The sequence below is a fragment of the Sylvia atricapilla genome, chromosome 5 (genome assembly GCF_009819655.1).
Source record: "Sylvia atricapilla isolate bSylAtr1 chromosome 5, bSylAtr1.pri, whole genome shotgun sequence".
NCBI classification, from domain to species: Eukaryota; Metazoa; Chordata; class Aves; order Passeriformes; family Sylviidae; genus Sylvia; species Sylvia atricapilla.
This window is the reverse complement of record NC_089144.1, coordinates 66,342,268-66,362,425: the sequence shown is the minus strand read 5'-3', so window position 1 is coordinate 66,362,425 and position 20,158 is coordinate 66,342,268. Positions and strand designations below refer to the sequence as shown.

At 37.9% G+C, this 20,158-nt stretch overlaps 1 protein-coding gene across 1 annotated transcript in view; it reads right to left on the bottom strand.

The window, feature by feature from the left end:
- LARGE1 (LARGE xylosyl- and glucuronyltransferase 1) overlaps positions 1-20,158 on the bottom strand; it is a 277,165-nt gene that overhangs the window by 165,204 nt on the left and 91,803 nt on the right. The gene's annotated exons all lie outside the window — the stretch shown is intronic.

Below are 20,158 nucleotides of genomic sequence, written 5' to 3'. Positions count from 1 at the left end.
TGCCTTGTGCTTAACCATGACAGCAGACACATCAGGTAGGATGGGTAAATGGAAGGGCCAACACGTGTGACAAGTCTGTGACAGCTATGGTGCAGCCATCCAGTCAGCCTAAAGAGAATTAAGACAATCCTCAGACTTGTCAGGCATTTAAAGGAGCCTAAATACCCTTTAGTAATCTTCAGCAGAACTTTCAAGACTACAGAATTATACCTGATAAAAAAATACACAAAATGAACAAATATTTATCATCAATTTAAATTGCTGAGGGTTTGCTTATTTTTGGTGAAAATATCCTTGAGAGGGCTCTGCAGGCAAAGTTTTGTACTGAAAAATGTTATTTTTCACTGATCTCTCCCTGGTAAACATAATGGGTTCACTCCTCCAAACTGAGCATTCAAAAGGCATCCAGATTGCAGGAAAGCAAGCTGAAATAAAGGTAAAATGCTATAATTTCTCCTCTGTCCCACCACAGTGCTTAGAAAAACTGAAGTTTAACTCTGCCAAGCATATAAACCTCTAAATCTGTTAGATTTCAATTACCACGTATTTAATTTCACAGCTGTGCCTTTTCCCTTTTTTATTCACCACCACCACCACTTCTCTTGTTCAAGCCTTTTGCATGTGGTTCATAATCAGGTCCTGATAATCCTTAATGCCTTGATTTCAGAGCCCAGCATTCTCCAGTTCCTTTCTCCATTTTGAAATTTTTGTAATTTCTATCTCCGTCCTCTGTCTGGCTGTTCAGACTGTAATCCCTCATAATAGGCTGATGCTGATCCTCCTCTATGGATTAACTGGTGTAAAATGTCTATGTAATGAATTCATACTTTCCAAACTGAGCAGCCCAGGTATATCTAATCTAAGCAACTGGCTTTTATCAGCTGCACACAAGAGATGTGAAAATAAGCTTAATTTCAAGTCTCAGTCACACAGCCACAACCATGTTATTATTTTTTGTATTTAACAGAATGAGCATCTGTGAGGAATTCTAAGGTACACTGTGTAGTTAGGCATCACTGGATTCGGTATGGCTCAAGATTCTTTGAAAACTGTGAAATGACAGTATTTTCATGCCTGGTTTTGATTATTTCTCTTGAAAAGGGAAAGGGAAGAAATACTGCTGAACTTCAAGTGCAATTTTGTTGCTTTCTTCTTGAAAAATCTGTATTCCCATGCCAGATGGTGCCTGAGTTATCAAAGTTATTGCCCTAAACTCAATTAGGGAAGAATGAAAGTAATTAAGTAGGGGATGAAGTGAAAGAAATATTTTTGTACAAAGCATCTAATATAGGTGAGGACTCTCTAAATCAGGTAGAAATTAATCTATAAATGCAATCTAAAGCAGAGCAGCTTGAGCTTTCATGTTCAAATATTCTAAGACATTGTGCAAAATTCCATACTTGCTCAAATGGGCACAATTCCCAGTGACACAGTGGCAATAGAAGGTGGGAGTATTTTTTTTCTTCTGGAGAACCTATTACTAGCAGTCACCACAAACACTCTGAAACAGTTATGGCTCAAAATGTTTCTGTATCTGTTGTGGAATGGCTTTTCAGGCTGTTTTATCAGCTCAGGAATGCTTGTTTCCTCTCAATCCTGGCTGGTTTGTACTCACCACAGCAAAAAACCAATTACAGCAAATACATTTTACCATAAAACCTGTGAAGTAGACACCACAGAGGTACTGTTAACATTTATTTTACTTTTTTTTTTTTTTCTATTTGCTTTTCCTTCCATGAATTAAATCTAAAGTTGGTACTGAGCTACTAGCACTGAGCTATGAGCAAGAACTGCAGCTATGGGTTTTAATATGAAGCAGCCAAAAATTATTTTTAACCTACTAATGATGGTCTGCTTATAGGAGATATATGTAAGAAAAGACAATGAAAACAAATCTCTTTTACTTACAAACAGTCACTTCTGCATAGCTTCAACTGACAAGAATCACACTCATGGATAAAACTAATCAGGATCATTTGCTAGTGCTCTACAGGCTGCTCACTCATTTTCTCTTTAACAGGGAGATATATAACCAAGTTCTCAAGATAAGTGTAGATGAAGGGCGGTACAGAAAATATTATTTTGTTCTGGAATGCTCACAATTGGAGCTGCATGGCTGAAAGAAAAGGAGCATGTACGGCTTTAGAGAACAGATGTAGCTTGTGCTAATGCCACAGGTAAAATCCCCGGCCAGAAAAGAAACAAATTAAATCCTAACAATGCTTGTATCTCTTGCTCCTCCACATAACCATAATGTAGCAATCCCATGCCATACCTAAAAGTACAATGTGGAATGAATGCATGAATTTCAAGTACAAGCAAGCGCAAGTTATGAAATACAGCAGTACTTCTGCCTTCATTTGCCTCATGTGTGTACAGCACAAATAAAAACACAAAGCACTCCTGCATGTGCCACCAGGACAGATGCAAGCCCTAACAATGGTTCCAGTTCACAGGGCACTGGACTGACAAACTGCAGGGCCACGATACGTGTGCTTAAGAACCCTCTTCTCCCACCACCATAAAGAAAGGACTATTTTGAGTGCAGACTACTTAAATCTTGGTTTTAGCACAGCCTCAAAAAGGTTACAAACTCATGCAGGAAGGGAATGCAGCAGCTCCTTAGAAGGAAGAGTAGAAGCACAGGCAGTATGAACTTCCTAAATGAGCTGGGGCACAGCCCAAAGGAATCTGCCTTCAGTTACATCCTTTCAACAACAGTGGCACACACTTTTCCTGAGCAAGGCTACTCTCAAAGGCTATGCTGGGACCAAAAGCAGAAATGTTACAAGGACTCAAATTTCTGCAGCTCGAGAAAGAGAAAGAAGACTTGAAGTACAGTCACAGCAGAGTTGCCACTTGCAAGTCTCAGAAAATATGATCCATGACAAGTAAAGCTGACTCACGCTGCTGGGAACAGCAAAAAATGGAACAGGAAGAAATGGAGAAAAAATTCACAACTGGAGACGTCTGTCTCTCTCAGGAACTGATTTACTAGGGTCAAAATAGGACATTATGGAGCATATAGCACTGCTGCATGTATGGTATACTCATGTCTATTAAAGGTGTCAGAGGGAAATCATGATGTCCATCTGGAATTGCTAGCAGTTTAGCTGCAGTATTTCTGGAAATGCAATAACATGATGGCTTCATGAGCATTGCAGGTTAGGACAGCTAAGGCAATGGCACTTCCAAGTGGTGCATGAACACTTCCCTCCTGTGCCACAAGGGTAGCAGAAAGGGCACTCTGCAAATTGTTCCCTTTTTGACCACCTATAAAGCTACCAATAAATCACGAGTGTATCTTGCCAATTGAATTTCAGTGCTTGGAGAAGTATGAACCCAGGGCAAAGTACAGCGATGGGCTTATATATGTCTTCAGGAAAAAGAGCTTAAACTATTAGTGCAATGGAGTATGCAGAAAGCAGTGAAGCGCTGCTCCCAGAAACATGAAAATCAGTACCTTGAGGTCACATTTCATATCTTGCTTTATAAAATGGAAATAACAAGAAGGAGGCACAAATCCAATTTAAAATAGAGAATATGAACCAGAAAAATAATAATAATAAAAAAAAAAGCTTAATGAAAACCCAGAAATGGAGCCGTTAGGACCAAGATGTCAAAAAAATCTATTGGGTTTGAGATAAGCATAGCAGATGTTGGCAGATGCTGACCTTAATTTCAATTTTACTATGGAAAAACATCTGACAGACTTCTAGTAATTTGTTGGGGGAAAAAAAAAAAAAAAAACACACAAACTCTTCAGACTTCTCTAATTTTAGGGAAACCTAAAGAGCACAAATATTACTAATCTCTCCTATCCTAGTTTCAGGGGACAATGAAATCCTAGAAAACTAGTACCTCAGGCTTCTGTAATGTTGACTTAGAGGGATGAGAAATAGATCTAAACCAATGGATGTATTTATAGAAGAGCAATTCTCCATAAGCAGTGGCATATTCATCAGCACTTTCTTTGAGAGAAAAAGAAAATTACTAACATCAGTAAAAGCAGTAGTGAGTCCCTTTGTAATTCAGATGAGGGAGAATCCTACCATGCATCTAGTGGGTCAAAATTATTAAGACAGTGATTGAGAAATCTTTCCCAGTTTGCTCTGTCAAACCTACATTTTTATCTAAATTTGAAATTAATTTATTCCCCAGCTGTCAAGAGAAGTCTAGCAATCAAAAATTTTTAATTTTCCTTTTTTTTTCTTGTTTCTCTTTCCCAATTCCAGTGTAGACTGGGAGAAGGAAGAATAGTGAGATAGAAAAGAAGTCATAATTACTGTCTTCATTTAGGTGATGGAGAAGATGAGTATTATTTCATTTTTAAAATCCCCCATATTGATACTTTACAATGAAATTCTACTACCTGGAATATTTTTTAATGCCTTTCTACCATTTTGTAAAAAAATAAGGCCTTGAAGATCACGTAGATGATTTAAAATCACATTCCATTAAAAGAAATAGTCACTGAGGAGCCAGAGAGGGACAGATTTCAAAGAAAATGCAGGTAGGTGCACTTCTAGGAATCTATCCTTTCTCAAATTCCTTAAATGGCTTTAAATATAAAGTCCTAACAGACTAACTTTGCTCTTGATGGTGAGATTTAATTTACTTTTGAACATCTTATCCCAAGAATTGGTATAAATCCATTCCGATGGGCAGGCACCTGCCAATGCTCTAGAAGCACACAAGCCTCAGGAAACAAAAGGGCTGTCAAAGGGAGGGGAAGAAAACCCACAAACCAGAAACAAGCTTTTTATGCCCATGGCTGCTACTAAAGGGCCTGGCCACAGCCCGTTTTTATTTCCATGTGTACTCCAAGTCCAAGTTTGACTTGGACGATGTCAACTTCTGCCTAACATATATTATACTGATAATGAAAATCCTGCCAAATTTGAAATTTGAACTCTCTTTCCCATTTTAATAAATGAGAGAGGCTAGCGCCCTGTCCTAGTAGTGATATCATCTGCTTTGAACAGGTAACAGACCAAAGCATTTCAGTCAGCTGTTAACAGTGAGTTTTGATAAATGCAGCCTAGTTTTTAGGCTGCTCCATTTGTCACAGTGGGTCTGAGGCTGCCTGTGCTCAGAAATTTCAGAGTCAGAATAGAACTTCTTGTGCTACCATGCAACAGTTATATTTTAGTCATATTTTAGAGAAGAATAACAAGCAGCCTCACAAATGAAACATCTTTATGTGGTGGCGCACTGTGGATATGAAATACTAAAGAAAAGATTTTTGGAAGAACAGTTCATTAATTTCTTCTTAAGTAAGAATATTAATTATAATGAAAACACACCCTGCTCACTTCACTAGCTCCAAATACAATAGGAGGTCCTTAGGGTACCTTTTTTTCCCAGCAGAGTTCAGGAAAATTATAAACAAAACAAAACAATCTATAATCATTTCATATAATTATAATAAAAGTTCTCTTATTTGGTGACTAGCTAACAACTAAATCCTTGTTCAGGGGATTTTTGAGGCTTTCAGGCAATACACCTAAGCTTCCAGAGAGACTTCCTGAGCCATGAAACAGGGTATGAAAACACTTAATCCCTGACTGAACTGCTATCCTTGTGAAAGCACTGTGAGTACATACAATTATACCAGAAAAAAAAAAAAAATCCATGTTCACCAGTACATTTCATTGTGGGGAAACAGCTTATTATATCAAGACAGAGAAGTTTTTTTTACCAGTGCAGCTGCCTCCGTGCTGGAAATGTTTCACCAGTACAACATAAAAATGATTGTCTGCTGGGGAGGTGCACTGAGAAAATACACTGGTTAGACCACTGCAGTATTTTGCACTTTCCTTCCTCTAGATTTCTATGAATAGCATTTTTTAATCACCAGTAATTTTAGCATATAAATAAAGCTTGGGAGATGGAGTGGGATCTTTAGAATGGCAGCCATTACTTACAAGAACAAATAGGCTGTGCTCATCTTCCTAAATCTCTCAGATGTGGACCTATTTCCCCAGTTCCTAAATCACCTGGGTACAACTGAAAAACACATTCTTAGTCAAAATAATTAGCATTCAAGATTTTCAAAATAGGATGGTCAACATTGTGCCTTTTTAGTTAATACTTAAAATTTAACACAAATTAGAAAGTTACGTCGAATCTTCAGCTAGTTTAGCTTTCTAAACACTTTTAAAATAAAAATTTAGTTTTTATATTAATAGCAGTTAATCCAAACACAAAAACTATTGGATATCCAAAATCACTGAATTGCTTTTTTCTTCAAACTATGTATTTTCCAAAACATTTTGTTGAGTATGTTGATTTTTTCCCCAGCTTTTGAAAGCTTAAGGACAATTTTTCACCTAAGTTAAACAGACATTGGCTAATAATGAAATTAATTTGTGATGGTCTGTTTATTTTTTTTTAAATAGCAACTATCAGAAAGAAATAGGTATAGACTGCCTGGCTTTAGGCAGTGTCAAGAATGGCAGAGACAAAGACCACTCTTGTCAGAAAAACAGCATGGCTTTCTGGCATTTATTGCTGTTATTTATATGAACATTATTTTATAAACAAAACTACAAAGATTATAGAGATAGAAGATTCTGTAAGGCTCAGGTTAGCATAAAAAGAATATAAACTGGACATCTTCTACACTGTCCTACGTTTACTGTTTTTTCTCAGTAAGTTCCATGAAGATCAGCAGCTCAAAACTCACATGAGAATTCTGGGTATCAGTATAGAAGAAAAGCTGGAGGAGAGACTACATTAAGCACTTGCTATTTTGCAGCAAAAATTGTATTTAAAAAGTTATCACAGATGGCATATACTGCTGCGATGTGGTATTGTTTTCATCATGGAGTCAGCTGCCAAGATAAAGATTTGGACACAGAGTTGTACCAAAAAACAGATCAAGAACTGCGGGTCCAAAATTTCTCGGCTGTGATCCACTTAAAAAAGTTACCCTAGGAGCTATTGTAAATATAGGAAATCTGCCTCTGATATCACTGAAAAATACAGCTGAACTTTTCTCACTTTTGCATGACCATGGTGCTGGGCTGTGGAGAGAAGACTATGTAATAATCCGAATTCTCATCAGTACTTGTGAAATTCACAACTTATAAAATCAGGGTACAAGGAATCCCATTTTCTTGCAACAAATCAGCTCCAAAGTACAACACTCTACCTTTTTTAGTTCAAACTAATTTCATGGCAGAATTGGACAAAGCCATCTGCTGCCAATTGTCTTGGCAAGTGAGAGCATGGCTGCTGGCTGCTGCCAAAGCACAGCACATTGCCATACATCTGTTAGAGCTGCTATAAACCAGCAAGCTTCAGACATCCCCTGCACTGCTTCCTCCTCCCAAATCCCTCAAGTCAGAACACGTCCAAAGCACCACCAGCATGGCAAAGGTGCAAGACCTCATCCAGAATTCTGGTCGTACTGGGGAGCAGGCAGCATCTCTCTCCTGGCTTTGCCCTTCCCTCTTGGCCACTGTGAAGACAGAGAAAAACTCTGTGTGTCCAGTAGACACAGCCTCCTTTCTGATGCTTAACTACTTGTGGTGTGCTAGAAAAGCTGCTGGTAGCCATGGGCTATTTCAGATTGCCAATGGCAGGGCACTGAATTTAGCTAGGCCATCCTCCTCCCCCTGGAAGCTAACAGGAACAGAGGTCAGGCTGCCAGACAGAAGATGATCGGAGTTGTTAATCTCTCTCTTTAACTTATTTAGGCACCTAGGCATCTCATGTGAATTTAGCTCATGTTTTTAAGGAAGATTTTGATCACTATTTTCCAAAGCATTCTGAGAAAAGCCTTGAAAGCTTCTCCAAGAACACATCAATGAAATTTCAATTTGCAGTGGAGTTGAGAGTGCAAAGACCCGTACCCAGTCCTTGTTTCAACCACTGCCAATCATTCAGGAGAACCACATAATAATGAACTCTCTTAACAAGATAACAGTGGTGAAGCATCTAGATATCACTAGTACTGATGGAAACCCACATGATGAGTTTCAAAGTAACTGGTGATATTCTCCAGGCTCTCACAACCACCACAGTGGACTTATGTAGGATCTCCGGTAAAAAGTGAGAGCAAAAATACACTTACCCCTACTAATAGTAGAGAAAAACTGACCAGTAGTTCCCTAAAGGTTTAAAAATAAAAGAGTAAATAAACCTTCCACCTCACCACCCATCAAGATTTTATTAAACAAGTCCACTGATACCAATGGTAAAACTTCCAGTTTTCTAATACAGTCCTTTCTGGTCTTTGGTAAATCACAAAAATAGTTATTAAAAAGGATAAAAATAAAAGGGCAACATGCTGTCACAGCTATTTCTTAAATGACCATGTTCAGCAAATATAAGCAAAGAGGCCAGACTAAGTCCCCTGTTTTTGCTGATCTGGTGTGTTTTTAGAGATTTCACATCAAAACAAGCATCAGATGAAAGGTCACAAAATACACAATGAAATACTGGTATGTTCTCAAAAGAAACTTGTTTTAAAAAAGGGAAATTATTTCTTAATGATTAGTCTGATTTGACGGATTAGAAGAAAATCAGAGTCAGTGTATTTACAAACTTGCACCATAAAACATGTCAGAAATGAACACAACAATACGTAGACCTGATGCTTAACAGAGAATAAATCAATCCAAGTGGACATTGATTATTTCTCAACACACGCTCTTTTAGCAACAAAGAGATGAACAGTGGGTTAAGGAGGGAGCAGAAAGCTCAAAAGCTATTATCTTTTATTACAAACTACGATGAATAGAGCCAACAACCACTAATAGCAGGGACACCAGTCCTACATGATTTACAGACCATAAAGACTCTTAGCCAGCATTAAATGAATTAAGTTGTTTGTTAGCCAGCATTAACTACTACCTAAAAGCAAAAGTATCCAGTCAAAGAGAATCCTTGATATCCTCTGCTGCTCAAGGTGGGGAGTTCAGCAAGCTGAAGCCAAACTGACAAACCACCAAGAATCTTAACCTAGCTGCCCTGGGTCAGAAAATGCACTTTGTATAACATGTTCACTTTCATTTCTTGGTTTGCATTGTTTCTAGGATGCCAGTAACTAAGCCCAGTAAAGATGCACATGCATGTGAACCACTAGGAAGAAGTTATAGCAGGCAGTGTGTTTACTGAGATGACTGAATTTATGTAAACACTTCAGTTTATGCAGAATCAGGGTCTTGTATTTTAGAACAGGATGTAACTCATTTGGTATCTTATATATTCAGTGGGAAACAAGCTGTGAGTGCAGTCTTGGGGTTCTGTATTTGAAGTCCAGAAATTCAAATTCATCCATGGTTCTCACAGTATCCATTGCTCTCTCCACTTACACATATGTAGTGTTTTGCATTGCTGTTTATGGTAAGAAATTTATGCTCTGAAGTGTATGTAAACATTACCAACTTATGTTTCCCACAGCTGCTGTAACTCTAAAGTTCTTGGCTTCTGTGCATTTAAATTAACAGTCATAGCAATATACCAAAGCCGCTTCTTGCACTGAAATTCAATTCCAGGTAATTGTTTTACAGTATATAATCAAAACACTCATATTGATCTCCTGCTCAAATAGCTTTCCTTCTCCAGACATTCTGAAATAACAGTGGCAGGTCACTTACTGCTACTCCTGCACAGCATCTCATCTTCATACCCATTGTTTTCTCAAAATCATCGGGCTTTTCAATGTTATGGGCACCTGCCCTTGTGAAAGGTCCTATTCATAGTACCTGTGAAGTTTTCGAGTTAAGTCTAATTGAAATCACCCACTCACAGAAGAAAAAATCCAAACATGACAGATAACATATTGCTTTATCCTCTATCCTTCGTCAATCTCTACAGCATTTAATTCAATAGGTTCATACGTGTCCCCTCCTCACCATCAAATACATAAACTCCTAAGCAAAGAAGTGCTAGACACCTCAACTCAATGGGTTATTTTCTTAAAGTCAGAGTTGGCAAAAATGGGGACAAAGAATTAAATTATTTCCTGTTACAGTTAAACAGTAATTGAATCATATTTGCAAGGATAATTATTTTCTCCTGGAAACCAAGCATTTTTCTCAAATAATTAAAAAAGTCTTGCATAGGGTCTTCATCAAAATCTAAAATGCTATCCTGAACAGTCACAGTCTGTGAACAACTGTAAGCCTCTTAAAATGGACAGTTAGAATGGAAACATTTTATCAATCTTTATTCTTCATAAAAACACTTCAATATTTTCCTATGTGTATTTGTACAATATATATAAATGAAGAATATGGAACGCTGCTCTGTTCTGGTGATCTTTATTTAACAAGGAACTGACGAATTATGCGAAGACATACAGAATGGCCCAAGTGCTGGAAAACCTATTTCAAAATGAACTGCTGAAGAACAGAAATCCACTCAGACAAACAGAAGTCTGGCTAATAGGCAATTTGCTCATATCCTTTAGAAAAATAGTAAAGTTCACTCCAACAAGACTTCTAACTTTAAGAGAAAGGTAAAGGAACCAGGCACTGATAACTGAACTTTCAAAAATAAAAGCAACGCAGTCCAAATTCAGAGCAAAAATAGTAATTTAGCATTGACATAACTCACCAAGAATCACCAGCGATTTTCTGTCTCTGCACATTTTAAAATCAAGAATGAGTTTTTGTAAAAGGAGAGAAAAAAAATCCTGTGGCCTATGTCCTGGAAAAGACTCCAACCACATCCTTTTGCCAAATTTCCTTAATGTCAGTGATTTTGGTGAAGGACTGAGAGAGCACAATCAGAGCCAAAAGATGTGCATACCAGAGTTCAGTGAGAGCCCCTGCCTGGAAAACCGTATTTGTGAAATTTCCAAGATGAATTTGGAAGTGCAGGAATCCAAATGTTGAAGGTATGTGAACTAATGAAGTTCAACCACACTTCCACAGTGAAGCCAGCCAAAGCCAAACCCTGCATTCATCTGCTGCCATATCTCATGGCACCAAAATCCACAAAAACACACAAAAGTTACACTTGAGTATTACTGGCTGCAACCAAAGTAAGAAAGAAGTAATATAAATGTTAATGAGATGATGTCTGTTTCACTTTATTTAAAAGCCAGACTAATCCCATAATCCTAACAAACAGAAATGGTAGGCTCTCCACAATTACAACATAACAATGTCCAGATGGTTCTGTCTCTGTGGAACAAGAAGAACAAGAGGCTTTACAAGCTAAATTCCAGGGAAAAGTTAAAGTCCTAAGGAAAACTAAGACAGACCTACTTCTGGAGGTGTTGAAACAGTGACTTGACTGCAGTAAGTAGCAGCTATTGCATAAATGTATTACACCTGATTTTTAAAGGGGGGTCAGGTGTACATACTCTACTACTACTGAAGAAAGAACAGTTTCTAAAAGGCAGGTTGAACATTTTTCAGTCTCCCTTTCTAAATCTGTGTGGTTTGTTTAAGAGCTATGAAAACTGTAAATCAGCCACTGAGCTCTCAGTGATATCTGCATTAACAAATTAGACAAATAGAGAATTAGAAAGACAGGGAAGAGATTAGAAAGTTCACTATTTTTCCCTGGTGAAGCCTCATTGTGGTGCATAGTTGGAAGAGCCATTTTAGTCACACTAAGGTAGAACTATTGTGCAAAGATATACACATTCAGTTCTTTGGACTGCAGTGCCCCTTTGTGTAAACTCAGCCCATAATGCTCCAACACAGGCTTAAAATGGGGCTTCAGAAAAATTTCAGACAGGGACTTGGAGCCAGATGATTCAAGCTAGAAGAGTAGAACCTCAAGAAAAGCTTGAGTAGTCCCTCAAAAAAGCATTTTTTTTTTCAAAAAAATGATGGAAGCTAATATGCTCACAAGAAAAGATGAGAAATATGTCTATTCAGCACATATCAACGTCTGGGAAACCAGTGCATGTTTGGCAGACTAAATTAAATGTGACCTTTTTACTTATTTACAGACTTCAGAAAATCTGTGATTTTTGAACACAGTAAGCACAGTGATATTACATAATATAATTAATTGCACTGCAGACAACTTTAAGACTTGACTTTTGTTACCAGCAGCATAAACCAGGATATTTTCTATCCAGTGGGCCATACTAAATAACCAGGGGAAGACAATGTGCTTAAAAATAAAGGAAGGAATTTGTGCCAGAAACAGCCAAGAGCAATACATAATACCTATCAGAAAGGACAGAATGTTTCATTGACTAGAGTATGTATTCTGTGTCAGTACTCAAAAAGGAGAAACAAAATGATCACGATGACTCTTGGGCCTGTTGCACTGATGCCAAATGCACCAAGTGCACTTAAAGTAATGAAAAAGTTCATCCAGAAGTCAGAAGATAGAACACTAATTGATAGGAATATAATTAAAGATAGCCTTTTTCTTAACTATCAATTTGATAATACTGATTTTATCTTTTCATCTGATTTAAAGCTGGCAACTAAAGATTATGCACAAACGTACAAATTAACATATTAAGGCATTGCAAGGTGTCTGATCTAGTAACATTTTCTTGTTAAAAAGCTACAATACAGGACAGTCCACATTAAGAACTGAAACCCAGCTACTTAACCAGACTGCAAGCACCAAGTGTCTGTTTCTGAAGCAGGAATACCTGCTAGGATCTCAAAATACTCAGTAGAATGGTGGTTCCTATTTAACTTTTACTGATGCTTTGGAAATAAAACAAAACCAAAACAAAACTTTAAGCACAACACAAAGTTAATAGCGTAAATTATGCTAAAGACAGGGCAATCCTGTCCACTCAGACAAAATGCAGTTCATTATGTCCAACTGCAAAGGAATATTTCTGAGAACAAAAATGCAGAATATAATATATAAAACAGAATCATGTATTTTAGAAAATACTGACCACGGAAGGGACATAAGATCAGTGTAAGTAAGCAGATAATTTTAAAAAGAGTTTCAAGAATTGGGAGTGTAAGTCACTTGGTATTTGGAAGTATTAGTGGGGAGTAAAAAGCAGGAAGTGATAAATATATGTAGCACCTCTATGAAGTAGTGATGAGAATGATATTTCATAACACCATTTAATTTCACATGCATTTTTAAAAGTATGTTGAAGGTCTGGAAAGGGTTCAGAAGAGAGGCAGCAAAAAAGTTAAAACTGGAGGTAATGCCCCACAATTGAAAGAGATCAAACCCTTCAGCTTGCAGAAGAAAACTGAGAAGTGAGTTTGCTGAACTATGTTAGCTCCTCCACATGAAGAAAAGAGAAGAAACAGAAGAGCTCTTTAATCTAACAGAAAATGATTTAGCAAGAACCACCAACTGGAAAACAAATTTCAAACGAAAAATGGGATTAACATTTTAGTTGTTGAAAATGACTAATGAATACGCGAGCTCCCCATCAAAGACCAGTTCAGACAACTGGGATGTCCTTAACAGCCTTGAACTCAACCTATGACTTCCACCTCCATCAAAGTTTATAACTGGTCCTGAGAAATGCATACTGACAAGAGTTCATTAAAGCTGCTGCTGCTGACTAGATCAGGCCTCACACGACCTATTCCACCTCTGCATGCAAGGTCTAAACAAACGTTCCCTGCTCCTCATCCACAAGGGTCTCTCTTGCCACATTTTAAGTGGAAGGCAACCCATCAGAGAGGAAGTGGACATTTCCCAACACTCTTCCCATGTATGCACACAGGAGATTGCCACAAGCATGGGTGGCCCAGTTCCAGGAATCCTACTGAGCTGCCTGGAGGCAGTGCAACCATCGGTAGCTGCCCATTACAGTTGTGGATTATGACAGAATTTCCCAAATGCTGTTGTGCCCTGGGCTGTTCTTCTGAAAAACAAGGATTCCTATGTCTTGGAGTTTGAGAGAAACAGCACTTGGCACTCCCATTCTGCAAGATGTAAAGACACTGAACAGGAAAATAACATGCACCTCCTAAGTATTACTTGAGATGTCATAATTCTTCAACAAATCTTCCTGAGGTCTTTGAGATAGAAACAAGAAAAAAAACCCCTCAGGATTCATGTAGATGAAAATCCCATGTACCTGGCCTTACAAGATTTTACAGTCCTAGGTAATGTGAAAGTACATGGGAACTGTTACTCCAAAGAGTCTTGGTTTTCTTTTCTATAGCAAAAAGATTTTTTTTTTCATTCCTTACAATGCCAAAGAAAAACTTGAAATTGTTATCAATTGTTAAAAATTCTAGTATGATCTATGATCTAGTAATTCACAACCTAAATGGTAGCTAATGAGGACTTATCTTTAGTAGAACAGATGCAGAGTCGCTTTAGAAACAAAACTAGAAATCCAGTATCATAATTTTTGTGATCCAGAACACAAGATATTAGGATATTTGGGATTGACAATATTGTAAGTGGCATTTTTCCTAGCCAGAGACACCATCAGTCAAATTAAATTCTATTAAATCTTTAAAAATTGAGAGTGTTTAAAATATTTAAAGTTTTGAGGAATTATACCCATTCTTTTCTCCTGCTCCTTCTTCTCATTCTTTCTCCTGCCTATTTTTGTGATTTTATGGTTACATTTTTTTTATTTTACAGACTAAGAAAAATGAAGAATTTTCTGTCACATGGAGATAGATATAATCTTTATTTTCCTGATACTGAAAATAGGTACATAATGAAGCTTTACTATGGGTGAGTTTAATTCACTCATGACATTTATATATCACTTTGTCGTGCAATTTTTTAAACATATCCCCACTGTTTAAAAAACTCAATTAAAAGAAAAAACGTTTAAATTGCCAGAGATAACATTTATTAGCTCCACGCTAGGACTCACTAAGAAGCCTGAAGCTTAGTTAAGTATCCATCTTCTTATAATTAATCCATTTTCTCTCTCTCTCTTTTTTTTTTTTTTTTTTAAGGAAGAAAAATATCTACAAAATGGAAAGAATGGATAAGACTTAGAGAATAATTACACTTGAAGGTTAAAAGATTTTCAAATACTCATTAAAGAAATGACAGGAACTAAAAAAAAAAAAAAAAAAAAAAGGCACTGAATTCTCTTTTTTGATAAATTTCAAGAAAATTGAGAGGTCCACTTTGATTTATCTGCTAAAATGTATCTTATTGTCCTCCCTTCTTTGCCTCCAATGAGCTGATAACTCATTCCCTCCCTTAAGTTTTACACTCATTTGATGGTACAGACTTGGAATCAAACAACCAACTCAGCTACATTTTTACAGATAATGACTTGTGAAAACTTTAGTTGCAAATACAGAGATATTAGGCATCTAACCCCACAACTTGCTGTCTTGCTACGTGTCTATTTTTGGCTTTGACATCTCAAAAAGCTGGAAGAAAGGCATCAGGGAGGGTACAGTGGGAAGGATGGCCACCCCATGTCAGGATCTGCACTAAAATAGGGATTAGGCTGCACTTCACATCCCAGTGTGCAGCTGGCATGAGGAATTCCCACCACAACCAAACCAGGCTGGGAGCACACTACATTCTGCCACTTCACATGCAGTGCTGTCATGGTTTAAGAATGGTACTCCCCAGTTTAGTTCTCCCACCCACTTCCAGTTGGGAGGCACAAAAGGCGAAGAATACGGGTTGTGATAAGAACAATTTACTGAAAACAGCAACGAGAAAAGAAAACGGCAACAACATTAATAACAAAAGGTACAACGGATGATGTGCACAGAAAAATTCCCCAGTAAGTGACAATACAAGGTGGCTCCCTCCAGGTCTTCTCAACGAGGAAGGAAGCCCTTCTTCTGGTGAGTGCCTTTCCCTGCCCCCAGCAATGATGTGAGGTAGTACAGAATGACCTCTACGTCTTGCCCATGCCCCCTCCTCTTAGTTACCACAATAACTCACCCTGTCCTGGCCAGAACGAGGAAAAGCACATTTAGGTTTCCTACTTGCACCTAGTATTTCCCTATTTGCAGCTGTGGCATAACACAAGCACAGTTTTGCCATTTGGCAAGCCCAAACCACTCTTCACTCCTTGAGTAACATGGACTTCTGCTCTAGACTGACTTTTGTCACACAGGCAAATTCAAACCTACTGGAAATTCAAACAACCAGGAGTCAAGGAAAGCATTAGAGCCAGAGAATAACACTTCTATCCCTTTCAAACTCCACTCCCAAAGTAAAACACACTTCAAACTTTAACGATGTATTTAAACCTTCATAATTCAAAAGTATATTCTTTGTTACCGTAGAAAAATGGACATGCCTGTAGGTATGCCTCTCATAACAGTTCTTTAAATATCTTCTAAATCAAGTTGTTTTCCAGATGCTGAAAGTTCTACTTTGACTACAAAGAGATACTAAAATAATATTCCATCAATAACAGCGATTACCCCGATAAAAATTAATTAATAATTCCGGAGTTCTGCTGATTCTTTTGCCCCAAGGCTTTGTGAACTTCTGATAGGGGGATGCAGGAGAAGAACTGCCCTCTGTGCCTACTGCTGGCAGATACAAACCTTCCCAGAAAGTAAGCAGGTGCTGGCTGAGAGACAAGACATGACTGGGTGGACCAGTCAAAACATCGTGTTTTGCTGTCTTGTCACAATTAATTGCTTTGCTTATTTTTATAAAAGCTCTGAAAATTTCCCTCCTAGCACCCCTTTTCCCACAAATGACTGGAAAAGAGACAGCTTCTTCTCCTTGTAAAGCAAAATCACATCTTTTATTTATTCTTAGTTGCAGAGAAATAACACCAAAACCATCTGGCAACTAGCTCAAACCAAGGACAAACACCCTCCACAACACCACTTACAGTTCAACATAGAATCACAGAATGATTTGAGTTAGAAGAGACCTTTAAAGGTCATCTAGTCCCACACCCCTGCAGTGGGTTGGGACATCAATCACTAGGTTCAGGTTGCTTCAAAGCCCTGTCAAACCTGACCTTGAATGCTTCCAAATATGAGGCATGTACAACTTCCCTGGGCAGCCTGTTCCAGCAGCAGAAAGATTAAAAGCAAGCAGAGAGAAGAAACACATAGATTTGTGAAGAAATTTTTAACTATCTGAAAAATCTTGTTTTCTAGTTTCTCTTGGCTGCCCATATAATTTCTCATCCCATTTTCTTCAGTGAAAGCCCTAAATACAAGCATGTCATTTTGTGCAAAAAAACCAGATGCAAACACCCCACACAGCTGAGTAATAAGCAAAAAAGAACGGAAAGCTACACTGGTTACAAGTTTACTGGTAAAGGGAATAATTAATCATAAAAAAGAGTCCCAACACAAAAACATAAAATGTAGTCAGTGGTTGAGGTTTTTTTGGTTTTCTTTTGGGTTGGTTTTTTGTTTGTGGTTTTTTTTTTTTTTTTTTTTTTTTTTTTTTTTGTGTGTGTGTGTGTGTGTGTGTGTTAAGCATAGCTAAGCAGGTATTTAGAGAACAGAATAGGCAGCTTAGGAAAGCATTAGACAGGTGAACGATGTCCACCTAACTTGCATAAATTCTCAAGTCTGAAATGGCTTTCTTGTAAAGAAAGGAAAACCTGAACCATATTGGATCTTATCTGTTTTAACTGGAGGAATGCAACATTCTCTTCTCTTACTTTCATTTCCAAGTTCCTTGAATCTTCCACACAGAACACATTATAACTGTGCTGAACAATGCTGCTTGGTTTTACATCTCAAAAATAACCCTCTTTTTTTTCTAGTGAAAATCAATTTTAAAAACAGGAAGCAAATGGTGTAAATTTTTTTTAAGGAGAGAGAAAAAAAATTAACGATGGACATGTGGAGGGAAACTAGTAGTGGTTAAAATTTTCTCGTCACATCATCACTGGTGCTGAACAAGGAACATAAACACTATTATAGATGTACTAGAATAGCAGCCCTTACTCCTGCTAGGCAGCACTGCAGATATGTCCCCAGGAATCCAGTAATGGAACAGAGAAAATTGAACATGCGTGAGGGGGAGAGAGAGAGAGAGACAGTGAAATGAAGCTCAAAGTGCAACAAAAAAGGCTTAAAAGGGATCAAGGTGTGAAAACACGGAGGAAAATGTAAGAGTGTGAGGGATGTGCGAACCAGCACAAGTGCAAGAGAACAGTTACAGGATGTTGAGAAAGTGAGGTTGAAAGTGATAGAGAGCAAGCAAGTGCAAACGTGAAAGAGAAAACGGGTGCAGGTGAGCATGTGAGTGAGCAACACAACACAGCAGTGACAGGCTGTGATGCAGTAAGAAATGGCAAAAACAGGAAAACTGAAGACAGTTTCAATTAGTGTCTTTTTTGTTGCTGTTTTTACCCTCATCGTGGATCAGAAAACAGAGGACTCCGTGTAAACATTCCAGCCAGCCATGTAAGAAAGAAACCAAAGCCACAGTAACCACTAAAAATTATCAATAAACACAGCAATGTTAAATTGTCTTCAATTTTGTCCAGTAAGCTGAGGTAGTCAGAACGGCCATTCAGGGGGTTCTTTCGAAAACAGCAGAGTGGGAGAAAAGCCAACTAACAACTTCAAAAGAACAACTGAGCACATAATTCTCCCTTCTTTGATGAACTGTTCTTGTCACAGTCTACTGTGAAGCCAAACAGAATCACAAAAAAGCCTTCAGCAAGGAATTAGGAGCAGAGAAATTAAGGACTACAGACATTGGGCGTAACTATCTGTAAGGCATGACTAAATAAGAGGTCTATCACTGTACTGGGTTTGCATGGCAAGATTTTGGTAGTGGGGTGACTCATGAGCCTTTTGTTATGTTTGCTCTACTCCATTCAGCTGAGGAGGAGAGTGAAGGTGACTTCAGTCAATCAGTGAAAGTTAACCACCACAACAACACAGCTGTAGTTACATAAAAATATGAAACCAGGAAATATTTCCTCATTCAAAAGCATTCAAGTTTCAAAAGAAACTTGAAAGAAACAGAGGTATTCCAGTACTTACCTAGATAACAACACTTAGGGTGTTCAAATTACTCTGTTTTTTCTGGTAACAGTATTGATGCACCACCTTCTTTCTTTCTCTCTTTAACACACAGACTACAGGATACCTTTTTTAAACTGGTACTACTTCCAAGAGTTTCAAGAAAATTTCCATCTATGTAAGATGTCAAGCAGAAAAATGATGAAGCTATTTCATTTTGTGTGGTTAATGGCAGAGAAAATGCTTGTTTTGGTTTTTTGAAGACAGTTTGTTAAGAGTGTAAGAGTATTAAAGCCAAGAGGCTGGATGACTTCCCCACGGGGACTCAAATTCTCAAAAAGAGTTATTTCATTTAACCTTTTGTCAGCCATATTTATTTTATAAAAAAAGATGTGATTTCTCATATTCACAAAAAACTGTAATAAAATATTCCCACGGATTCATTTATATGTTGAAGGTTACTGAAGGTCTACACAGTGAACAAATAACTCATTTGTGCTTATCTAGTCTCAAATTTAGATTTCATGAACTAGATTTCATCAAGCTTTCTCAAAAACTACATACAGAATATATTATAAATATACACAGCGCAGCATGTTGCTAAAGATTTCCTCTGGGGTTCTAGGGGTCTCATTCTGCTCCCCATCTGTCTTCCTCTCACATATTCTCTGTCCTCTCTCCAGCTGCTCTCTCTGTTGTGGTTTGGGTGTTTTTCCCTCCTTAATTCTCAATTCTGCTATCCCAGAGGCACTACCACTGTTGCTGATGGGCTCAGCCTTGGCATGGGGCAGGTTCATCCTGGAGCCAGCTGGCACTGGCTCTGCTGGACAAAAGGGGAACTTCCAGCAGCTCATCAGGGTAGTCACTCACCTCTGTAGCTTCCCCCACAACCAAAACCTGATCACACACATACACATGTTCCCCCATAAATAAAACCTGAACCACCCACTTCGAAGGAAATCCGTTTTCCCACACAAGTGCACCTGAGTGCTTTGAGTAGTTCATGTTACACGGTGAGACTGTCACTCTAAAGAAGCACTGCTAAGGCTTAACAGCACTCCTTTCTCTCCATCAACACTTCTTTCCCTTTGCCTAAAAAGGCTGGTGTGACTAATTAGTTCCCAACACTCCACTATTGTTAACAATAATATTAGCTAGCCTATAGAGTGTTTTTCATCAGTAGATCAAAAAGTGCTTAGGAAATAAGCCAAGTGTCATTACCTCATCAAGTAATAACCACTAAATAATCAGCTCTGCTGCTGCTTTAACCCTTAAAAATGGTGTTTTATAATCATGAAGAAGCCAAAACGTAATCTCCAAATAATACACCTTCTCTAGTAAAG